This window comes from Hippoglossus stenolepis, chromosome 18 (genome assembly GCF_022539355.2).
Source record: "Hippoglossus stenolepis isolate QCI-W04-F060 chromosome 18, HSTE1.2, whole genome shotgun sequence".
NCBI lineage: Eukaryota > Metazoa > Chordata > Actinopteri > Pleuronectiformes > Pleuronectidae > Hippoglossus > Hippoglossus stenolepis.
In genome coordinates, this window is record NC_061500.1 from 15,828,374 (window position 1) to 15,850,807 (window position 22,434).

At 38.0% G+C, this 22,434-nt stretch overlaps 1 protein-coding gene across 7 annotated transcripts in view; it reads left to right on the forward strand.

Moving 5' to 3' along the window:
* The first annotated feature begins 592 nt into the window (after positions 1–592).
* Positions 593–22,434, forward strand: part of tnca (tenascin Ca) — a 47,112-nt gene continuing 25,270 nt past the window's right edge. For 2 of the 7 annotated variants that reach the window (XM_035183810.2, XM_035183809.2), the window contains exon 1: positions 15,128–15,471. The gene's annotated coding sequence lies outside the window, so the exon portion shown is untranslated. Of the gene's footprint in view, positions 801–15,120; positions 15,472–22,434 lie in introns of those variants that run through there. The other 5 variants (XM_035183807.2, XM_035183813.2, XM_035183808.2 and 2 more) reach the window with 5 other exon arrangements.

Sequence of the window (22,434 nt, forward strand, 5' to 3'; positions counted from 1 at the left end):
CAGGAGTGATACACCATTACAGCAATTTTTTAGAAGAATCTTGTTATCATGAGAAGATTTCTCCTTTTATTTAGAAACCTTGAGTCCTAAATGTGCTTACATGCAAGATTTTGTAAAAATGGCTTAAACAGGCTATATTGTATTGGCAAACGCAGATTCACTCAAATCTATTTCACATGTTCCAGTAGAGGAAATAAAATACCTACTATTTTTAAGGGAATTAAGAGTAGCTCTGAAGTATGATGGGACTTAGGTTATCATGTGTTTATTTGAAAACAAGAAAATGGCCATCTTTATGTGTCCCAGTAAAGTCATAGAGACAATAGATTATACAGGACATCTAATAAAAGGAGATGATTGGTAGTAAAACTTCCTTTGGCAGTGTTGTGGAGTGTTCAGACCACTGTACCCAGACAAGCACGCCAGCTCTAATCTGTCTCAGTCTGGAGGCAATGACCTCTTTTGTTCAGTTGATGGCTTATTACCAGTATTGATTTTGGCTCCTTTATTTTGCAGACTTCCTGCAGGGAGGCAGATGACCCGTGCACATATCAACCACTGTTCGACACTGAGAACACCAACAAACATTACCAATTTGTTCCGCTCAACAAAAATGTATCGTTTACTTGTATATTTTTTTCTTTAAAAAAAATCACACCGCGGTGGATAAAACCTCTCCTGCTGTGATACTAGATCGTGGTTGAAGCTCTCAGACTCTCAGTTTTTCCGACTCGCTGATGGAAGCTTCTACTACAGGACTATCATCTGCTTCAGTTGGATCTGAGCTGAAGTGTAATACCGTAAGTGCTAAATGATGTCTGATTTGTCTTACTCTGGTGTTTCAGTTAAATAGACAAACTTCTTGTTATTTGACATTATGCTTGGTCTTAGACAGCAGGCTCATTGAAATAGAGCTGAAAAAAGTACTTGGTGTATTTACAAACTAGTAGATGTATGTATGTCCCTGTCTTTTAACCTTTCAACTGTATTTTTGTGGTATTTTAATGAAGTATTGATTGCACACCCCAGTTGGTCTTTGGTTGGTTGCTCTTTTCTGGATCTACTGTGATACAGTGATACTGTAAATGCATAGCGATAGCATTTTAGAGTGCTACTTTCTTTTATTCTTGTGGATTTTATATATATTAGCCCTGTAGAAGCAATATTTATCTTTCACATACCATTTACATTTTTAAAACATGTCATGACCAAATTCTGGTTTTCAACATCAAATATAATGATTTAAAAATATAAGTAGGATTAAGGAAAGAGGAAGAGAATGTTTTACAGCGCTTGATGTCTTGTAAACAACATGGACAAAGTAGCTCACAGCTGTAATGCCACTTTGGGTTTTGTTTAAGGGTTGCTGAAAACAGCAGCTGGCTGATTTTTCAGCACATCTGTTTTAGACCGACGACATCCAGCGTTCAAGCTCCCTGCATCACTGAGCTTTCCCCCTATCAGTCTGTTTGTGATGTTTGTGTTTTCCTCACCATGGTTTTAGAGACCGGAGTCACATTCTCCTGGAGACAAATGGGAGTTTGGGCAAACAAAAAACGGATGCCAAATGCAACCCTTAAAGTGTGTCAGAGGTCAAACTGTTGAGGTAAAATCTCTGTATCCTCAGGGGACCGGCATCACAGTTGTACAGTTGCATGAATCACTCGTGCAATACAATACACTATTCTACCTATATATGTATGTCTTACTGTAGGACAGTGAGTGTGATTGCTTTTGTAGAAAATAACTTGTTAAACGTAGGTTTTTGAAAGTGTAATGGTAGTATTATTAAATATTATTTTCATCATTGACTAATGTTCTGACAATTTGCTCGATTAGCAGTTGGGTCCAATAAAATGTCAGAAAAGTTGGATTGAACATTTCGACTAAAGTCCAAGGTCACATCTTCATTTTTCTGACCAACACTTCAAAACAAAGATAGATATTAAATGTACAATGTTAGAAAACAGAGAAAATCTTTGAGAGCCTGAAATCATTCATTTGTGTAACTGAAATATAAATTATTTACGATTTAGAATAATTGGTCATTTTTTTCTTTCTATTGAATGAATGACTTATCAGGTATTCAATGCAGCTCTAATGATGGAAGTGTTTTGCATAACTAAGTTGATTTTAGGTCTCTAACAAAGTATTGACTGACGAGCAGCATGGCTCTTGGTAGAACCTGGACCATCACTTTGTTCCAGACTCAACAATTACGAAATGGATTACCATGATGTTGTGTCCAGACATTCATATTCAACCGAGGATGAATCATAATTTCCTTGGTTCTCCCCTGACTCAATTACTCCAATGCCACCGTGTCGTTCTAGGGGAAATGTCACAAGAACTATTGCATGGCATATGAATTTTGCTACAGACATTCATGTGCCCATCAGGATGAATGGAATCACTTTGTCGATTCTTAAAAATTTCATATAGAACCATCAGAGGGTCAAAATATTTTTGACTTTGGTTTATGGCCAAATTTATTCAAAACTAATGATATTCCCATGTTTCTGTCTTTTAAATGCAATAGGTTTACCATTAAAGTCTGCCTGAAGTTTAAATTGACTGTGAAATGAATTGCGTGGTGTGGTAAGTGTGTTGGCCATGTATTCTATGAGTAACATTTACAGAAATGTTGTACCTCCCACAGTCGCCCACATCTTAGGGCAGCGGTTCAGTTGTCATGGTCACAGCAGATCGTCTGGTTGGTCTGGTTTGGGGTTTTGATGGAGGCGGGGGTAATGAGTAGCTCTTCCCCACGTAAACCATCAGAAATATCCCTCATTGACCTGATGTACATGGAAAGAACAGCTGGTGCACCATTTGTAGAGTTTTGGTTTGATTGGGTGAAACATGAGTGAAGCAGACCGGAGAAGAGTATGCCAATAGATGTACCAGACAAAACACTGCGCATGTTGGATGTCTTGGTTGTGGTTAAACGCCACATCTCATGACTCTGAGAGTTTTGTGGAGGATTAGGATTTCTTTCATCTCGTGCTGAAAGTTCAGTTTCAGTGAAGTTTATCTGAAGGTGATCTCTTCAACTACTTTCTTCCTCACAAACGTTTGTGGTACTGATCTTCTCTACTGGCCCTCACCACTATCTGACTTCATATTTGGAAGCACGTCACTCACGTTCTGCAGAAAGACTGGGTGGATTGTTGCTTCCCAGTCCATTGAATGTTCACTTGCACCAAGTTGTGGATGTGATTTGTTCTACGGTTGCAGAAGGTCAGTCCTACTGCTGTTTATGTGAGAGAAAGAGAGGGACAGTGCACACAGTGCTACAATAAACAGTGCACAATACTTAGATTGACTTTATTTATACATGTATATTCCTGGTAAACATTTTTGTCATCTATCTTTTATGTGATGGGGGCTAAAGTCTTGAAAGGGAGATGACTGCAGTCACCTCTAAGTAGTTTGATGACAAATCAAAATTGTATCAATTAACATACTTGAAGAAAGGAAAACTTGTTCTTGTTCTTACATTTTTAAATGACAGTGCTCTCATATTAGCTTCTTTTTAAGTTTTGATTACTTTCCATAGTAATTAATCCTATTAATGGACACTTGGCACAGTAATGTTTAACTTAACATCGACATGTTTATCCAGTAGTTTGACCAGATTTTCCAATAGCCTGAAAAGCATGACATCACTGCTCATTTTCCTGGCTGTGTGCAGTATCTGTTGTGTTTAGATCACAAAGCAGCTGCTCCATTTTAAACTCATCTTCATCTTAGCTCATACTTATCTCTAACAGTGATGACAGTCTGCTGGAAATGACAGATCTGTCTCAGTTTTATATTAACATAATACAAGAGAAAGATATTTTCTGCAAAAATGGTAAAAACAATAACAAAAATACAAGTTGTCTTTTGTCCTGCTTCCTGATTTAGGATTATTCACATGGGTAAAAATATGGTGAATGAATTCTAAACAGACTGTCTTTGGATTATGCTTTTTATTAATCCATTTTAGCCATATTATATTTTTTCTACAATGGTGACTGAGCAGTACTGAGGTGAAAAAATAACACATGGAACCAGTGTATATCTCTCTAGACAGTTGTATGAGTTGTTCCAGGAAATACCATCTGTTGATTGACAGTGCGTTTTCTTTTTCTCTTGTAAATGGCATGACCTCATCTGGTAAATATTTGGTTGCACCTCATGTTTGTGTGTTCATGTGTTAATGTTTCCTACAATGTTTTATACAATTATTATCAAGTTGTCAAGCATTGACCATGCTATAGTCTCCTCCTGTGGCAGCTTTGACTTCTTCAGACTGCAGCTTCTGTTGTCTTGTTGTAATGGTGTAACGGTTCCAATGTGAATGAGAAGAGATGAAGCTCTCATCTCTGCGTACGCTCACTCCGAGTTAAGCATATGAAAAACAGCCATCATCAATGGTGATCTGACACTGTGGCAACAGGTATAGAGAGTTCAGAGTTTATATTTTATATGTGTGGTAAGACACATTTATCGATCAAAAAACAGCAGCAGCACTGAAAGACTGTTGGAAGTTGGAGAAAAGAGTCAATTAGTCATTATCACTATCACATTTTATCCAGTGCATTCCACAGTATTTAGAGTTTTATTTCCTCGATGAATGATCAAGTTCTGCAATCCCACTTTTTGCTAGATTACATTTTTTAATATTTATATATTATGCTGTACACTGATGGGTACACTAAGTGCTGCTGGAAGATTGTAACCTTGGGGAATTTACAGTGGAAAAGGTGTCTGTAAATTTGAACCTTAGATTTACGAATATGCTGTCAACATTTAATAATCCTACTTACAACTGCAGTTCAGAAATTGTCGTTACATTTTAAGACTTTTTGCAGCCCATGAATACCTCTCTTCTAAAAACCCTAGTCCAGTTTTTAAATGTAAAAAACTTTCTTTTTACTAATGGTATCGTAAAGGCACACCACAATCAACCTCACTCAGCAATGTAACAAGATACATTATGATATAACTGTGATAGGACTGTTTCATGAGTGTGGTCAATCACATCATTAGAAATTATTATTTATAGATCAATGTCATGTGTCTAAAGCTTCACACAGATTTATTTTTATGTACAGTGAGAGATTAATGTAGTGCAAATGTTTCAGAGCTGGGAACTGATAGACAGCCAGACAGTTGTCTCAATGTCCTGCAGGCAGTGTTTTAAAGACAATGTGTAGATTTATTTCTGAGTTGATGATGTAGTGAAATATTTGAATGTAGAAGATTGCTATCTCTTGATCAGAACAAGCAATGTTAGCAAAGGTTTTGGACAATAAACTCATGTCCAATAGGGATTCTAAACATCTCCCAATGCAAACTTCAGCAAAATAGTGCTCTCCCATATGTGCTTTGATATTGACTGTGCGAACGAGGAAATGAACCCTAACCCTAACAAAACATGGATGGAGCCAGCCTGATGATGTTGTGGAGCCTATGCAGAGGGCTCCACCAAAACGAGACCGGGTTATTCAGCAAAAAAGTTGAAATGCACTTGTCTTTTGCTACAACTCAACATTGTCAAGCAAGAGACAAAAATGGCCCATAAAATACAAGGAAACCGTCATTTCTGGTAGATTATTTTCTACTGTCAAGAAAGCATCTCTAATGTTTAGTTCAGTCCTCACCACTTCCCTTGGTTTAGCAATGGAAAGAATCTAGGACTGACTCCTGTGCCAGTGGATGAATGTGTGATGTGGTGATGGTGGTCCATATGTTGTATTAAGGATATCTCTTTCCTCCAGATGAACAACAACTGCAAAATGTCATCTCCATGTCAATATTTGCCACGTTTTGTGTACAGGTTTTGTTTACGTTGTTAATTACACAGAGGAACCAAATTTCATTTTCCGTATCTGACAGAATATCTAATTTATGCATCCCCAACCTGCTTTTATAGAACTCTTAATGTGGCCTGGGAGCTAGTATGAAACATATACTGTCTCTCTATGTATTTATTTTAGCGGGCTATATTTGATATGTTTTATGCTCTCCGTGCTGCAGAGCCAGTGTTGAAAGGTATTGATAACTGCCTGGTTCATCTGCACATAAAAACTAAAGAAAAAAAAACAAATGTACATTTTTAAGTCCCCAGATGCAACTGCAGAACCTTGGGGTGCTTTTTCTTTTTAAACCTAGCCAAACAGACTGTCAGCAACAGACTGGAGAAAATGATTTAGCCCTCTCTGATCCCAGACCAGTGGTGCAGTTGTCACGTGTTAGTGCTGCCTTATTTCACTCCACCATGCCATGTATTTACTGTTCAAACAAAGCATTTTAACAAAATATGTGTTTGATTTTGTCTGTGCGAGCACATTTTTGCCACAAGTTTTGGAGCCATAACATCAATTAAGTTTTAGAAATTGGCCTTAGATAAGAAATGTGTTATCATTAAACATTTGTTTACAGATTTACCACAGAGATTTAATTGACTATTCTTATGTATGCAAAACTAGGACCTCACAATGAAAGACGTCACGGGAATGAGAACGATCATTTCGTGCTCCCACACATTTTCCATGTGTTGTCATCCAAGTGTGGAGGCAGCAAAGTTCCTGCATCTGCATGCATTAAAAAACTCAGTAACTGCTAACTAAGGCCAGACTGAGTAGCCTCTGTGAAGGCCAGCCATCTCCCACAGTGGGAGAAATGTCAGCTGGATGGAATGAGGCAGGCCTGGAAAACGAGACCCTGCTGCAAACACAACACAGCTCTGCAGAGAGCACCGGTTATAACTTATCTGAGACTGTATTCAGCTGGATGCCATGACTTCTGAAGGATAAGCTCAGCACAAAATGACATGTTTTAAAACCACAACATTAAGCTGCCAACATTGCTTAGGTCACATGTCAAAAAGGTAAGGAGAAACTACATTGATGAATATTAAAATGACCCTCAAGCTGTTTTTTAAAAGTTCAAAGCTCCATTGTTCATAGAAATATGCTAAGCAGAACAGAGATTTACCAGGACTGAAGCTGGCGTGAATGTCATCGATACCCGAGAGACAGTTACTGTCCAACACAGTCAACACTAACTGGGGCCTTGGCATAATTGTTAAGCATGATATCTTAGTTGACACATTTGCAGCTTTACTTTGGGAGATTTTTGGGACTTTGCTGATTTATTTTGCGGCAGTGTGTAATGCATGCTCTTAATGCTTAAGAAGATTTGTTTGGGGGAAAATACTGTTTTCTCTGTGTCCTTGAATTGGAAAGCTTCAGTGCTACTGTGATAATAGCACTGCATACTATTTGGAATAGTTGTGCTTGTCAGAAAAAATACATCAAAGACAAGTCATGAAAACTTTGCACTTTGTGACAATTTCTAGTAAAGAAAATTATAAGGTTATTTATAATCAAGCAATCACAGCCAATGCAGCAGTAATGGGTTTATTATAAAATTCTAGCTGAGACGGATGATATCTACGCACTGAATCATCTGCTGTGCTTTCATGAAACTGTGGTTAATAGGCTCCGAACACCTTTACAACACTGAGTTCACTGAAATGGCAACAGTGACAAAAGACCCTCATAACGCAGTCAATGGCTGCTTTTTATTCCTTTGTCTGTTATAATTGATGATCGTAATTTCTCTCTCCTTCTCAACAAGACCATTAACTCAACAAATGAAATGATCAAAAGGAGAAAATGAAGTAGTAAGATTATTTTGGAAATTATAATGTGTTGACTGGAACACTAGGCTAAGATTACTTTAGTTTTAATGATGGGGCACTATTTTAAGAATACCAAGGTCTTCAAATAATGACTATTGAGTTTTCGGAATAATTTCGCCCATTACATTTTTTTGGGGGCTCTCGGGATGACGGTCGTTCCACCAAGTGTTGGAGCATCATAATCTCCAGAGAATGAAGCCTACCAACTTAAGTGATCCTCAGAACTTTTGCCAACATTAAAGCAACTCAAAGTTTCCATTTGTACAGTAAAAACCTTCATCTGTGAGATGGATTGATAAAAGATTTTATAGAGACATTTTGGCTGTCCGAGGACATATAATGAAGTTTTTATCCAACATCAATAAGCAAAGGTTTTAAGTTTTTATAGACTTTTCTTCATCATCAAATTAATGACTTTTTCATCAGTCTTAGCTGCACTTTGTGTTTAGTGCTAATTGACAAATGGTAGGTGATAAACATTATACCTGTTAAACTTGAGTGGTAGTATAAGGACATATTCACACCTTGAAGTCTGGACCAAGGTCCAAACCAAGGTTAATGTCTTTGCTATGATATCTACATTTAATACAGTGAGTTTTTGTTTTACATTGTAACTTGGGGAGTGCAGTAAAAATGTTTGTTTGACATCCATATTTCCTGCTGTCGGCACCATGGAATGCGTTTACCTATACATGACATTGATTCATTTGTAGACAGACGTACATCAAATGTTGTAGTTTGGGGGATAGTCTGTCCTTTTGAAAGTCGAAAATGAAGGAATTGGTTAATTAGAAGAATTTTGTTGCCACTGTAATTTCATTATGCTATCACTACCAGCGTCACCAACTTCAGGCGAAGTACTCTACATGAGTTTGTTATTCAATCATTATATCATCTAAACATTTTTGTCTTCTTGTATTGTTTAATGCTGTTTTTAAACTGCAAACAAACCAACCCATGGTCAGAGTAAAAATGTTGGTCCTTCTGCCTAGACCTTGGTCCAAAGCACCTTTCACAATTGTTGTTTTGATTTGGACTGAAACGTCTGAAAGTCTGGACCAAACATGGTAGGTGTGAAAGCGCCTAAACATTGTTACTTTTTACCAAAATACAGCCTTACAGAGTTGCTAGCATGGCTGTAGACTCCTACTCTCATTCCAGTGATAGTGATACTTAAACAAAATCATTTCAGGTAACTTTAAAAAGGTGTGAAGAGTCAAGGTACAGTTAAGTCACAGTCAAGGTACAGTTAAGTCACAGTCAAGGTGCAGTCAAGTCAAACCCACTAAACTGAGCCAAACTCCAAACACATTAAATCTGTTTACGTGCTGTATATAAGATAAAAGCAATGTAATTCTTCTAATAACAACACTATTACCTACAGTAATGATTGACTCATCACTGATCCTATTAAGGATACCAGGCTTTGTTGTTGATTAACCTCTAACTCAACACAGCAAAAACAGCTGTTGACAGAGGGTCACATTCAGTCCAAGTCGCTTACCAGTGTCCCTCTAATCCTTAAACTAATGCCTGGACATGCGAATCCTCTAATCTGCAACCAGCACAAGCTTATTAGAGCAACCCCTTTGAGACAACAAAGCAAGTGGGAACTCCGTGCACAGATTGCAGTCTGCGGTTGTGGTTGAAGGCGCCCTCAGTAGTGACTGCAGTCAGAAGCTCTTGGCAGCAGATGTCCCTGCAAGCCTCAGGAGTGACCTGAGAGAGATTTGTGATGCCTTCAGAGCCATATTAGTTCATGTTTGTGTGAGCTGTGACAGCTCTGGTCTGCTCAGTGTCTGCTGGCCTGTAGCTGACGCAGGTTTAGACCGATGAGGATGTATTACTACATTTGAGGATGCAGAGCTCTCTGTCTTTGGGGTTTTGGTCTATGTCACTCATCTCACAAGTGTTGAGCTTTTTAATGCGGTATGATGTTTAACAATATTTTGAGGTTTCATGAAACACAGCTCTAAAATTGCTCACCTCACACTGCCAATATTTTGTCATTTGATGTATGTAGAGATGTCGTGCACTTGTAGCTTGCTCTCATTATTTGACCAGCTGGGATCTTGAAACCAAGCGCTGGCAGATGTAGTTTGTCATGTTATTGTAAAAGTTGTAGTGGGTCATTAAAAGTAATGAGGTCATCTGAGAAGTAGCTTCTTTGTGTTTATGAGTTACTGACAGTGTGTTGATAATAAATCTAGTGAGCCCACTGGAAAAAACGCAAAATCCTAAAGTCTAGAGAAACACATTTGGCGCAATGTTATCTTGGACTATGACCTAATTATTTTTGTGGTTTTTGGTTGTTTTTTTGTTTGTTTGTCCTGGAATTAGTCTTGTCTTGAATTTAACCACAATTAAGGATAGCTCCTCCAAAAAATTGTAAATTGGTATTATTCTAAATCTAATTCTTTCTTTATATCCTTGTATTTTGTCCCATTCAGTATTAGTGTTTATATGCAGATTTGTTTGCATGCTTTTGAGCCCAGACATTGAGGTTGGCAAAGTGTACAGATTTTTTGAGTTACTTACTTGAGTTCTTATTTGCAAAGATCAATGTAATGTTTCAGTTAGCTGCTTCTCATTTTCAGCTGACAGGGACATTTGCTCTGGGACTTGGCACCCTAGTTAAATACGAGCAAGCACACATATCGATGGCATTTCTAACACAGGATGGATGCAAAACAAAGATAATACAAATATCCGATAAGGATGAAAAACAGGTGACATGTATGTGATGATGTTGACAACGAGAGTCAAAAGCTTTAAGTGAAAAGGGCAAATGCCAGTGTTGACGTGCTGCAAACAAAAAAGCTGGAATATGGACGTCATTTCCTGCTTCCTGCATGCTCTGCTCAGATGCTACTCCTCACCTGAATGTTGAAATCTCTTGAGTTCTTTATGTGAAAGGCAAACTTGGCTTAACTTGACTCTGTAAAGGACTCATTGAGACCAAGGCTGTGCATTGAAGGTACAACTTTTGATGAGTCAGTATCATGGCAAAATAGAACAAAAAACTCAGAGCAACTCCAAGAAATGTTGATTGAAAGGCACAAGTGCAGCGATGTTTATAAGGAAATTTCTAAGTCACTGAACATCCCTTTTCAGTGCAATGGAATCTGTCATTAAGGAATAGCACAGCTGTAAATATAAATCTAAACTGTGCATGGAGACGAGTGAGGCAGGCCACCAAGAACTTTCAAGTTGGGTTTAAATTTTTTTTATCAACACTGTATTAAGATATGCATTTCTATTGATGCATTTCAGAATAAAGCTCCTGCATCAAAAAAAAGTCCAGAAATAACGGCACAAAACATTTACACAGCAACTTTGTTTTTAGTCATACTGCTCCCTGTTGTTTCCTCCTCAGTTTTGTAGTCTTTAACTAGAAAAGATCAAACAGAACATTCAGTATACCTCCTAAATTACAGCCACTTGAAGGTTGAATCGTACATCCAAAATGTACACCCTACATAAATAAACACTATGTAAGTTTCATCAACATCAGTAACAGAAGTCTTCTTTGGCAGGGTGGTCAGATTTATCTCTGCCCGTCTTATTTCAATCATTTTAATTTAGTTTTTGACATGTTCTATGTAAAAATCCAGTGTTTTGAAACATCCATATTTTATTTCTACGTCATGCTAATGCATTTAGCCCATACATACTTGGGATTACGAGACATCCCTCATTTATAAACACATACATCTTCTTTCGGTATTCTTGCGAACATTTTAAGTTACCTCAAAGATTATCAAGTTATTATTTGATATATTTGATTTATTGAAAATTAAACTCCACTGTCCAAACTCTGCCCAAGACTGAATAGCAAACTAACTGTCACATGACCCTTAAAAACATTCATATCTACATTTGAACCAGTGAACTTTATCTTAAAATTAAAAGAACTATTGATCACAATTGTATTTTCTTTGTTGCTGTGTATTTAGGATGTTCTTAAATCCTATACTTAAATTTTCTCTTAAATCCTAACTTCACATTAATCTCTGCTATGTTGAAGCTATAGCTGAGTTCTTCTTCTAGCCCCTGTTTTAGACTCATATTTTATGGCCATATGTTGAATCAAAGTTCAGAATAAGGAATTGGATCCTTTTAAAGTTGTGGAATATAAGTGTCAGTAACGCCTACTTTAATCTCCAACACAAGAACACCTGTGTTGCTTTAACAGTCATTGGTTTTGGTCTTGTCTGAGTCTCCTCACAGAGACATCTGCTCAGCAGATTTACTCGTGAGTGTGTTTGACCATTAGAGTTGGCTTGAGTTTCTAGCAGCATTGTTTTCGGGGTAGTGTTTGGACTGTTTGAGGGTCTGTCCACCACTTTGGTCTAGACTAAGGGTGCTTTCACACCTACTTTCTTTGGTCTGGACCTTCTCAGTTCCCAGATTAGTTCAAACCAAAATAACAGGTATGAAAGGTGCCTCGGACCACGGTCCAGACCAACGGACCAAGATTTAGTCCGACCAAGGTGGTTTCAGTCTGGATCAAACTGAACCATTATTTGGAGTGTTTGCTGTGTGAGAACACTCTTTAGTTCAGACTTTCAGACCAATTGCAGAAAGTTGAGACAGCATTTAACAACAGAAAAAATCTACTGCTCAACAGTAGATCAGGTGAACAAGCTCAGAGTTTTGCTTTAAAACTCCATCATTGCTGTGGTGATCTAAAACCCCAAATTACATTAGTTTGTGATACTGCCCCCCCATGATCTTCTGCTAAATTGCTTCACACAGACGTGTGTAATCCTTGTTAGGAAGCAAACATCATTACTCACGTGTCTTATTTCATCTTTCTCTTTATTTTCCTATTGTAATAAACTGACATTTGTTTAAAGTGTCAGTAGCAATATCCTGCGAATGTTCAGTGGTTTGTGTCTGAACCACATGGGCTGTATTGCAGTGTGCAGTGCGTGTGAAACACATGTGGAGCTTTAAATTGAAAGGGGCCATGGTGTGACCTATTTACTTCGCTCCACACACATTTTCTCATTCTTCAGAGACCCTCCCTCAGACCAGATCCCTGGGGTCTCCTGAAGCTCAGCAGAAGACTTGATTTGATGAAGGTTGGCAGATTTTATGATTTTATCATCCTGCCTTAAGAAGACCGTTAACACATTGTTGAACTCTTTTTTAGAAATGCACATGCTTCCTGTTTTGGATTACCAGCACAGACACTTGGTGTCTTTGTATTTCTGTGGCTTTGTTTGCCACCCAGCAATGAAAAGTGACAAATCCACTTAGTTCTAAACGCTAGATTAGATTTATTGTTTCGTTCCATTATTTTGATTCTTTGATTCTTCTCTTGTTTTTCCCCTGAGTCACCTTGAAAAACTGTTATTTACAATATCCCATTTTTTTCTGATAGCATAGACCAAATTATTAATTTATCCATAGTAAATAAAGTGATGATAATCAAAGAATCCATCAACTATCGCCTTAATTTCCATTATTGCGAACAACTGAGATTATAACAACAACAGCAGTTGACACAAATCAGCTTGTAGTTTGACCATCGAATTATATATCATTCACTGTCCTTTTTTCACCTCCTTCCTCTGTTTATGTAACATTTTATTTTCAGAGTGCAGGCCTTTATTAGTCTCGCTACAAGCATGGCTCGATGGCAACGTCTGTCTGTTGGTCCACCGCTTCAGTCCAAACTGAAATTACTCAACAACCAGAATGGCCTTCAGTATGTGAGGGAAATCTTTCAAGATGAATGAGTGAAGTTTTTTCTGGAGATGGATGACGTACGAAGAATGAGTTTTTATTCTCTATACCTGATGCAGTACAGGGTTTAACAAGTTGTTATGTTGCCATCAGGCCTAAAATAAGTCAATGTATACTAAATGAAAGATAATCTTTTTAATAATTCCAGAAACTGTTCATCTTATCACTTTGATACTTGGCATGTGTATTTTTAAGGGCTCAATAAAGTTTGGACATGTGATACATTCAATACTATTACATTTTAACTGCAATGATAAATGACTCTCCACTAGTAGAAATGCATAAGAAATGCAAAAATGTAAAGAATGTGTGTGGATGTGGATCTTCCCTTAATCTGCATCTGGGCCAACATTTTCCAGGCTACAGGGTTTGGTGGAAATCAAGTTTTGCATAAGCCCGCTAACAAAAAAAACTAACAAACAAAACGTATGGGTTTGAGTTAAATGTCTTAAAAACAATTGGAAGGATTGTAAAGACATTTAGAACAAGCATGTTTGTCCCCATCAGAAGAACTCAAGAATCCCATCAGCCTTCTCTGTGTTTTTTAAGTCATGCTTCTATCATTGTTTCTGTGCACAGTGTTCAAAGGAAACCTCAGACAGTCTTCAAGTTGTGTGACATTGCCAAGTTTAAATGCACCGTTGCTGAAGTAGCTGGTACAGAGTTTTAATGTTGTTGTTGGAATCCATGAACTGAGTTGCTCAGACAGGACCTCACATTATGAACATTGTAACTTGCCTCCAATAGAAATGCATGTCTTGAATCAACCCATTCAGTTTTTATATTTCCGTATTCACAACAAACAAACAAAAACAACAACATGTACTGCTTCGTTTTATCCCACACAGGCTCACTTTAAAGATTTAAGCTGATGCTTGCCTTATCCTCATTTAATCATTAAGATTAAACCGTGTGGAGTCTTGAGTCCGTATGGTGGCATTTTGCCTGTGTCACCAGCTGAGCTTCAAGTAGTCTCACAGTTTTACATTCAGGTTCAACTTATCACATATTCCCTCACAGCAGCTTGCTTTTTATTTTAATCTGTTTCCTGCTCTTCACATCTGTTAAATGTATACAAATGTAACAGTGTTTGCAAGAAAACAACTGTTTGAGCAGGGAAACATTTCCTCTCTGTTACATTTCCTCTTTTACTTTATATTTGTATTAACGTTTTACCAGTTGGATATTTACTTACTAGTCAATTGGAGAATCTGAAATGCATTTCTTCCTTCAGTTCAGTTAAGATTGCTTAAAATATGAAATGATCCATCCATCACTATGACATAGCTGGAGGAGGATTCACACTGTGATTCTTTATGAGCTGAGGGATTAGTGTGAAATATGAAAATAAGGACTTTAGAAGATTGAGGGGGGATTTCCTGATAAATGACATGAAATCTGAGAAAATGAGCACAGTTCAGGATTATTTTTCCAGCCTTATTTATGCAGACTAGAATCATAAATCATTATCTTAAAGTTAATACGGTTGAAGGGAAACGTCTGTCTGCTGTCTGCTGTCTACAGTCTGAATTCACTTTCCTCTCATTCCCCATCTTTCCCCTCTAATTTTCCGGCTCGACCACAAGCACCGCGTGCTCTTTCATGGCTCCCACTCACACTGGCATCTTATTTAAAGGCAGCAGCCGAGCGCCGCATCCATTAGTTGCAGTAGAGGGAGGGAAGAAGGGACTGTGGAGGGAGGGAGAATGACGGCTATTTAAGGGATGGAGTTAAAAAGCAATGGGGGTCAGACCTAAACACTCACACTTTAAAAGACATTCACTCCCACTCTCTCGCTCTCCCTCTCTGTCAGTGAAGGAGCAGAAGCCCAGTTCGAGCTGTGAGAGCTGAGGGGAGGATAAGCAGCTGGCTGAAAGACGACTGACAGAGCTGCCACCTTGCTGGAGAACGGCGAGACAGAGCAGTGACACAACAGGGCACTGTATTGTTTTCATGGCTTCACTAAAGGTGTGAAGACTCAAAGGACCACTCAAAGAAAAAAGTAGATTGCTCTTGTACAGGTAAGAAAACCTTTTTATAGATTTCAGTGACATAACTTTCCTTGAATTGCATGCAGCAAAAGTCATTTTTCTTGACTTTTTAAATTTGTTTGCTCGTACTTTTGAAGTTAAATTCTCTTTAAATTGAATTAGAATTATTCACTTCAAAATAAAAACATTTATAGTCACATACATCATTTGCTGATACTGTTGTCGTAGATTTTTGTCTGGCACATAATACTAAAATACCAGATTTTGTACTGGCATCGATTATAGCTTATTAGAAGTACATTCCTGGTGCATAGTGCAACTTCTTCCTCAGTTAGACACACACAGCAGCCATTGGCACGATCAGAGGTGATAACAGCTTTGATAACCGTAGTAGAAGGCACGCTCCAAAATCCTTCTCACTGATTAAGTCAAGGTTGTAGACCAGTTCCCAAAAACCCCACAAAAACTCTGCATCTGAGTAAGTTGTTTAGTATCCCTGAGTCTGCTGAGGTTTTGCAGCTTGATGATTCATCACATTACCTTGAGAAGTGCAGTTAACTTTTCATTGTGTACAATTTTTCCATTATTGAGACGAAACGTTGGGAAGGGTGGGTGATGCGACAGGATTTGTGAGCGTGGGCAAGGAGGAAAAAATACCTCATCCGCTCAGCCCATTAGCGCTGCTTAATTGAAATCAAAGTCTCGTGGTTTACAGGGTTTAAACGTCTGTTATATCCTTTGTGTGGTGGTGTTGAGTCAACATTTCCAGTCCACACTCAGCAAAAATGAATATTTCAGCTGAAGAAGATTATAATCACTCACTTCTTCTCATGTACAGACTCATCCCAGTCCCCACAACTCCTATCTAAAATTCACATCATGACACATCTGCAGATATGGGGGCCAGGATGTTTTGCATCTTGTCTGCCGTGTGTCCTGGGAAGTGTCTGTGCAGCAGAGTGTGAAAAGTGTCTCGCTGAACAAACCCCTGTGAGAGGGACAGCTGGTTTATTTGCTGGAGATCCCCCAGGGCTTTTCCTACACTGTTTCCCTCTGTGTGACCTCTACACAAAGAGCCAGGGGTTGATCGTAATTCAGCTTCACACGCCTCTGCATTTTATGTAAAATATGTTTTTTTTTTCACTGTCCCAAATTCCAGGGAGAAACAGAGTGTTGTGGCCTTGAAGTGGTGACAGTGAGGGTTAGCGAGGGCATTGTAGAGGGTTATTTGTCCGATAATGTCTGTTATTATCTTAAGCCAGAAGTTATGAAGTGAAGTCCTAATTTTACAGGACAGAGTACTTCACTAGAAATGTGTTTATATTATGTAACTGCAGGTTAGAACTGTGTCAGCCTGTGGGACCTGCAACCTTGTAAACTCTCTAGATTCAGGTGTGTTGGTTGTGAGGGGAATGAGCACTGACAGCTGTCTCTAGCTAATTAAAATCTGCTCCTATTTTCTTGACCATTAACCATCACCCTGATTTACTGTGTTCAATTTTGCATACTAATTTAAACCAAAAAACGAAAGCTGTTATTTTTAGTATTTTTTTGTAGAGTCCAAAACCCAAAAACCAATAAATGTATGTGATCATGCATTGCACAAAAAACCGGCAAACCCTCAAATTTTTTAAGCTGAAACCAAAATAATTCAATCATTACTGCTCTAAGAAAATCACTTTCTCACACAATTGATCTTAAACTGTAGAGAGACCCCATACTTGCAATCTAAATTGAATTCAGCATCCTGTTCAGACTCACCTGGGGACACAATAAAGCACAAGTATATTATTCCCATAGGATCGGTTGAGGATATCTGATTTGCAGCAGAGGGGAAATTTGCAATCTGTTAACGAGGTGTTGCAATTTCTGTTATTGTTTTATCAGCTGAAGTAACGACTCTAATTATTATTTTTCTGAGGCGATTTCCAGCTGTTCCAGATGCTATGACAATCAGACTTGTGCCATTCCTGGAAAATATAAAAGTTTAAATATCACAGATGAACAAATATAGCAGATGTACCTAATTTATGTTCACCGCTGACCAGAGTCCGGACAAGCTGCTCTTGGCCACAAATACTTCCCATCAGAAGCGTGTCCAGACATGTTGTCTGGGTATTGTTGTCATGAATGTGGACTTTTTGAATCCGAGTAGAATCCTGACTTGGTTTTGTCACCAGAATTAGACCTTCACCTGGATGATGGCACACATGGAGATGATCAAATTAACCCTTAAATAACGCCGCATGCAGTTGTGCTTCCAGTTTTATTAGAAGTAGCTGTTGTCTGGACACAGGACACAGAATCTCGATGCTTTTTTTTTTTTTTGACTAAACAAAACAGATGTCGTCAGTCCGGGGCCAACATTCCCAGTTTCTATTTTCCACGCGGAAAACTTCACTTCCCACTGCCAGGAGGGGGAAGAGCACTGAAGACACAGCAACTCTGGATTATAGTTTAGTGAACAGGTTATATTTATTTAAATTTTCTCTCCAGATTTTCTTACCACGTCCCAATAGCCGAAAGAAATGTCCTCAGTCAACCCATAGGTCAGCTTTCAACGATGGATTTTTGGCTTTTTTGGGCTATAAAACCACCTTTGTCTAAACAGAATATCTGCAGCTTTAGGAGATCCTTGAAGCTTTGAATACAGTTTTATCAGAAATACTGCTTAGAAGATACTAAAAGTTGGACATTTTATGGCTTGAATATTTTTGATTCTTGCATTCTTGCACGGTAACATTACAAATTACTTATTTTACTTATTTTAATCTGGTGTGAGCTGTCTGGAGACATCATACATCTACAAACTACAGTAAATGAAACTGCTGCACGAGGTTGTTAATTCATAATCTGATAAACTGTTGCTACTGTAGCTAAGAAGCTTATGGATTATGTTAGCATTTATACATTTTTATCATAAATTTAAATGACAAAAATGTTGTATGCTATCACTTTTTATTTAGTCCATCCATCCACCTGGGTCCATGTATTCTTTGATCCTTTACTGTCATATGAAGGTGTGGACTATAAGCTATATAAAAAGTTACATGAAGATTAAATAAATTAATGATCTTAATACATTATAATAATGAATAAAAGAAAATTGAATCAGTTTTCTGTCAACACATGGATCAGTTCACATATGATTAAATATGTCTTGAAATAAAAAAGATTTATAAATTTCATTTCACAGCACCTTTCTAGACAAGGACAGCCTACAAATATCATAAATGATTAAAGTAAAACAAAGCATTAAAATCAGATTAGGAAACAAACACTCATCAATACAACACGTTTAATAATTGTTTACGTAGCTTGGAAGAAATCAATTGAAATTCTAAATAATAGATTTTTAATAAATGTAGGCTTTGTCGTCTCCACTAATTTTCCATCACTCTTTGACATCTTATTTTTACATTTAATTTGGTTAGCATCGCTAAATAATATTCAGGCTTATTTACAATAAATATATAAACGTTAATTAAGGCACTTTTGAAGTGACCAAGAGCATCTTTACTCTAAACATATGTAGTTAGAGGGAAACTGAGGATTTGAAAGGACTCATTCTTTACCTCCAACCCTGTAAATTATTAGTCTTTTGTGTCTTGTAAAGTTTACTAGAGGCAGATCAGAAACACGTTACGAGACCTAGTTTTCAGATTTGAAACACCAGCTCTGACCTGCCTTTTCCTTGGCACTCACCAGATGTCCGACTGTGAAACTCGAGCTCAGTTTTATATCTGTGCCTTAATAGATTACTTGAAGGAGTGTATAAATACTGCTATAGGCACATGAAGAGAGAGAGGTCATCCGGTCAGACGTGAGGTCAAAGGTCAGGACAATAAAGAGAGACGATTGATGAGGAGTCTTTGTACCTATATCTTGACTTCAACAGTTTAAAGGCACTGCGGTGAAAGTAATGAAAACTATTTTTTGTATTGGTAAAAGAAATACATGATTCTGCCTATTAAGGAAACATCCAGTCATCGGGATCTCTGATCTGCATAAAAACAAAAAGAAAAGAATGATGGTATCAGGATTGAATTTAAAGTTCAATGTATTCTTAGTGCTCTAAGAATCCAGTAGCAACAAATTGCACACACTGATAGATATCAGTTCCCTACATATGCCTGTGAAATCTTGCAATGTTTAAGAAAATGGAAAAAAAAACATCCTGGCTCTGCCGCTTTGTCCAGATCCATGCCAAAGTTGTATGAGATTGTTCTTGGCCCATGTCCCATCCTTCCACCAACATTTGTGATAATCCATTCAGTAGTTTTTTTCATAATCCTGCTGACAACGCACAGGGGTGACAACATAACCTCCTTGGCAGAGAAAAAAACACACACACACACAAGTAAAGTGAAGCAGTGATTGTAGATGGTTTGTGTGGATTTAAGTAATTTTTTTAATTGTTTGAAATATGTCTAAGTTAATTTTGCCAGAGGGAAGATTGATGACATCTGTCACAAATAGGGTCAACGTCAAAATGTCGTCTATACAGCCAAACCATATAGTTAAAGGTTAGTAGTAAATCTTGCATGGTATTGACCTCTGCTCATCAGAGGTGGAGGAAAACTGGCTGACTTTTGAGGCAAGGTTTTGTTTCTTTCTTCATGCAACAATCCTCGTTTTGTAAGGTTGAAAATATTCAGGAACTTGTTGAGGGAGGGGGCATGACCTGTTTTGATTTTGTACCTCTTGAGGATTATGTCCTCTAATAAATAAACTTGTCAAGGGGGGAAAAAATCTATAAAAAAGATGGAATGCAGTCATGGTTACACTGAGATGCCTAAAACACTAAGCTGAATCTTTTGAGCATCTTTGTTACCTGACTGCTGAGTATCACCGTTGTCTATGTAATAAATCGTTTCCAGGCGATTTCGTGAGAACTCTTGAGTGCACCACATGCCTTTTCATTTCTACTGTATAACTGCATGAGCGATTCCTTCTTGGAAGTCATTTCTCACTGGTTTGTGTGTGCGAGCACTGTCAGCAACTCTCGTGCAAAAGAATTGGCACCAAATCCGTAAATCTATCACTAACAGAGATGCAACCCCTTTACAGAAGTGTAGTTTTCTGCCTCCCAGACATAGCAGCTGACAAAAGGGTGAACAAAAGGGCAAACATCCTTTCAGGTGGATAGACAGGTAGATGGATAGAAAGATAAGATAGATACAGACAGAGAAGCTAGAGATAGATATATATTTTTATTCTTTTTTTGCATCTGTAGCGTGTTACAAAAATCCACACACTGATGGGCAGGAAAGGTTTTGCAAATTGTCAGGAGCAACTCACTCTGACACTTGCGTTCTCACATACAGCTCCTCTGGATAACTTCAGGATATTATCTTGAGTTCAGTGCATATCTACCTTGCAGCTTTGCTTTTTTGGTGAGTCTGTATTGATAACGGTATCATTGCTTTTGGAAACTGTGAAAGTGACCTGCAGTTATTAAGCCGCAGTCACAGCTGCAAAAAGAGCTGTTTACCTGTTTATTCAAGATTCAGTGAAGCTCGATCTGAACTAGAGAATCAGTTGCCATTGTCGTGAACACACCCGGTGTCACGAACGCAACATCACTTTTGTTGATCAGTCCCAGCCGCCGCTGCTACACTGCGCTGGTCGTCTGTTTATTCAAAGTTTATTAATATTGAATGTATAATTTTGCACAAAATTGCACAAATGTTGACACTGCAGTTCCTTGAGCCCTCAAAAAAAAACACATACAAAGTGTGAAGGTGATAAGAGGAACAGTTCTCGAGAAATACAAGGCACAAAAAGACAGAGATTAACTAAACACCATATACCATAACGATAATAAATCAAGCTGTTTCCAGTAGTTAACAGGAAGCCGGTTCTCTCCTGTGCTCACCCAGATCTTTTGGAAACTCAGCAATGAAGGAGGCTTTCCCACGCTGAGGATGAAGCTAGTCATTATTTCAAGTTTGTCTCCCACAAATTATAGTGTTCCTCCTGTCCAGCTGATGAAGTCATCTGAGCAATTCGTGGGCGAATAGGAGTGGTGTCTACAGGATTATTCTTCTCAGGTTTTCACATTATTTTACCCCATTATATGTATAAATACAGCAGTGTTAATACACTGTAACATGAAAAACAGCTGATGTGCAGCAGTACTGTGAAAGAAGTTGATGTGCCAACACAAGTGTGGATACTTTCGTATTAAATCCTTTCTTAATACATGTTCTCTGTCTCCCTAATTTATTACTTTTCTCTACAAGTAATACATTGAATTTGTCGTGGCAATGAATCAGGGCTGGGTACGGCTGTTTCTTGCATTTTGCTCTGTACTGTTTTTATTTATTGTATCTCCAACACAGACTAAAGAGCAGCTGGATTCAATGTTACGCTTTAGTATCTTCAGCTCTGTTGTGTGGTGATGTAGAGTCTTGCAGTATTCTGTTGTTAGTGAAGTTTGGAGGTTGGCTACTTTTGCCATGTTGGAAGGACATGTGTTTGTGATTAGCTTGTATCATAAACGGGGGGTGCCGCATTTTCAGACTGCATTCTCTTGGAAGTCCTGGAAGACCAATCAGGATGTGACGTAAGTGAGAATGTTGGATAGTTTTGGAAACACTGACACATCCGTAATCCAGCTTCAGATAGGTTGGGGGGTGAGAATGTGCATGCATAATATATCAGTGAATTGTGAACACTTCAACCAAAGTTTTCCTTTGTCAACTTTGAATAGTTTCACAAGACTTTCATAAGTTTCTTGACAACCAATCTTATCCTGTTAATCATTTTGAACCTCCAAATGTAAATGACACAATCTTAATCATGAAATACATTATGGATCAAATCTGTCTGAGCTGTGTGCATTCATTTATTCATTCAGCTCCTCCTGACTCTTCCCTCTCTTTCTCTCCTTCCTGATTGACAATGACACATTACATCCAATGCAATGTGTCATTGTCAATCAGGAATTTAGGGATGCATCCAATTTAAAGCCAAAATAATCCCAAATAG